Here is a 3,358-nt window from a genome sequence, read left to right as displayed (position 1 = left end):
TTATTACAGATGTTTTATGAATCAGACAGTAATTCAAAGTTTGTTTTCGCAGAATCAAAGTCTAGCTACAGTTTCAGTCTCTTATAAGATTTTCCTATGGTTTCAAAATAATCCTATCTAGAGTATTCTAGTAGGGTTTCAGTACAGACAGATAATTCAGAAAAATATTCAGAAGAGTTCGGAGTAATACTTACAGACTTGAGCCGGAGATTCGGAATGCCACCTTCTAAAGATCTAAATTTTGAAAATCGAGTTTTTTGCATTCTTTATAAAATTTTTGTTTTCAAAAATCTTTGTTTTTGTAAACCCATTCCACAGCCGAGTTGTTGCAACCTAGGCTTTGATACCACTAAATGTAGCACCCCAAACCCGGCCCAGAAGTTATGGCCGGATCCAGCATGCCACATCAAAAATGTAAAAAACAAATTCCATTCTAAATCCAGAAAATCGTACTTGATGTTCAAAGGATTAATTCATTAAGGGTTAAAGTGAATGCAAACTGTGCACCAGGTAGGAAACCGGAAAAAGGTGGTGAGTCCATCGGACTGCTTAAGTACCAAGCTCCCTTCGGATCCAATCCTAGACATGCATACCGCCATTGCCACACCTTAACGTCATGGATATTTCTAGGAAACCGATTCGATTAAGTCATTTTTAGGAAAAGTGATTAATTTTGGAAAATACTTTCATTGCGGAAGCTTTGCTTGTTGTCGTGTTATTTTGAAATCAACTGTTGTTTTTGAAAACGCGCCCTAAAGCTATCCAATTTCAACAGTTAAAATAAGTATTACCTATCTTAGTAATACATATTAAAACCATCAAAAATAATTAAGCGGCCTTATTATATTTAAAAGCCCAAAAACTTCAAACGTAAATAAAAGGATGTCCAGTTCACCAGAAGAAAATCAAACTTTCAGAACGGGTGGCCACTCCGAATCCCCTCACAGCTCCAAGCCCACTATGGTTGGGGATTTCCTGCTTGAATGAAAATAAAAGGGGTGAGTTTGGGGAAACTCAGTGTGCAAGGAACACCCATTCAAAGCCCAAGTCAGCTCAAGCCTATTGGGCCTAAGCCCATTCAGGTAATAGTGGTGGTCTTGGACCAAAGCCCTTTTCAGATTACAATAAACGGGCCTTAGCCCTTATTCAGATAACAAGATGGCCCATAGGCCCATTTCAAAATACATGCAACATCAGTAAACATATGCAAGCCCATTTGGGGAGACTACTCAACCCACCAACCACTACACTCCACCCGTACCAGCCATACACTCCATGTGGGGAATAGCTCAACCCACCCAGCCCAACACTCCACAGTTGCAGCCTTGCTGCTCAGTTAACAGTAAATTGAGGCAAAGCCTCTAGTACGTGGACAAGCCACTTTCAGTACTTCCTCCGTCTATATCCCAATCCCATGCATCAGATAATAACAACATGGCATGTAGTAAATAACAATAGTCAAACATGCATTTAGGTCAATTTAACCCTATGGGTATTTCAGTAATTTATCTCTTAGGGGTAAAACTGTAATTTTTTCACTTTTAAAGGTATTTCAGTAATTTATCTATTTTAGGGTTTTTCATGCATATTCCTACCTTTCACGTACTAACACAATCACTACCGAGGGTTCTTACCGAATTGGGCCCATTGGCCCATCATTCCAATTTTGGCCCATTAAGCCCAAAAATATCGAGGGCACAGAAACCATGCAATTTGCAGTCCAAACATTGCAGCTTACCAAAAACATTAATCGATTTACCTCACGAGCATTCGCACACTCGTAAATCTACAAAATACTGGTTTTCGGCTTTTCGACTTTTGCCGATCCAGACTAAGAAAGAGGGTGTTAGTTACACACCTGTTTGCGACGATATACTGACGAGATCCACACACGAACCGCCTAAAATTGGATTACTAACACGTTAATCTAACTATTCAAATACAAACTACGTATTAACCCCTTACAATTTTCGGCCAACCACACCTACAGATCATAGTAAGCTTATAAGAAATCAATAAGCAACTCATTAACAAATTTTTGTCAATGTTTACCACATAATCATAATTTCACTGCAAGCTGTCTTCCTGAGCAACAGTCACTAAATTATTTATAACTGGAGCTACGAAACTCCAAATCAAGTTCCGTTATTTTTACCTGAAAATAGACTCATATATCTTCTATCCATAAAATTTTCAGAATTTTTGGTTTATCCAATCAATACCAGATTTTTCTTAAAGTTTCCCATGTTTCACTATTTGACTAATCTGACCACTCTTCATTACGAATCAAATTTCTCATTGTACAGAATTCAAAATATGTTCTCGTTTATTCCATTTGAAACTAGACTCATTAAGATTTAATTACATAATTTATGCAGCTTCTAACTCATCTCCCACAATTTATGGTGATTTTCCAAAGTCACGTTACTGCTGCTGTCCCAAGCAGATTTATTACCAAATCACTCTTTCACACCTAACTTGCATGCTTGTTATTTAAACATGTATATCACCAATCAATCATCACATATCTATGATTTTACTTAAGTATAATCTCCATTTCATCATTTTAAAGCACAACATGTTAGCCGATTTTTCCCCTTAGTATCTAAGGCACATGCATGCTCATTTGTTTGGCTTAACTTCACCTATCTTCCATTTTTCATCAAAAGAACATGAAACAACAACCATTTCCTTCATTTTAATTCATGACTAAATGCTCACAACACAACTAAAAACCAAAATATGCTTCAAGAGTTAAGGTAGAATCAAGAAAAACTCATGAACATCAAGATAGAAGCAAACTACCATGAACTTACCTTCAATTTTCTTCCCCAAGTGACCGAACATTCAAGAGCTTTCTCCTCTCCTTTCTCTTCTCTAACTTTAGGCTATGATGAACAAAGATGGACAAAACTTTGTTCTTTTCACCCCTTTTTCTTTTAATAAAATTTCATATTTCATCCATTTAGTTCTTTAATACAAAAGACATGAAATTCCCATCATGGAACATTTACCTAAACCATTATCATGGAACATTTACCTAACCCATTATCATGGAATATTTACCTAATCCATTATCATGGAACATTTACCTAACCCATTATCAATTTGTATCAATTTGTACCATAAATTATGGATATCAAGTGCTCATATTATCTACAACAACATGATGGCTGGCCACTTCATGTAAAATGGGAGGTTTGTCATGCAAATCCTCCTATTTTGCACTCCTATTTATTTGGCCACTTCAATTTAGCCTATAGCATTTTCAAACATTTTCACATATGTCCTATTTCATAATTTCACTCCCTTTTTCTTATAGAACAAAAATTAACTAAAATTACCGGGTTCTATCTTA

The 3,358-nt window shown here is 36.3% G+C and overlaps 1 long non-coding RNA gene across 1 annotated transcript; it reads right to left on the bottom strand.

Annotated features, from left to right (window-relative positions):
- Window positions 1–543: 543 nt before the first annotated feature.
- Window positions 544–2,947, bottom strand: LOC128289360 (uncharacterized). The gene is made up of 3 exons (XR_008278978.1): window positions 2,817–2,947; window positions 1,859–1,900; window positions 544–975 (listed from the first exon to the last, which is right to left on the bottom strand). It is a non-coding gene; the product is annotated as an uncharacterized LOC128289360 (long non-coding RNA).
- Between the last annotated feature and the right edge of the window lie 411 nt (window positions 2,948–3,358).

Source organism: Gossypium arboreum, chromosome 2 (assembly GCF_025698485.1).
Source record: "Gossypium arboreum isolate Shixiya-1 chromosome 2, ASM2569848v2, whole genome shotgun sequence".
Lineage (NCBI taxonomy): Eukaryota > Viridiplantae > Streptophyta > Magnoliopsida > Malvales > Malvaceae > Gossypium > Gossypium arboreum.
Note: the sequence above shows the minus strand (reverse complement) of the source record. Positions and strands in the feature narration are given on the sequence as shown.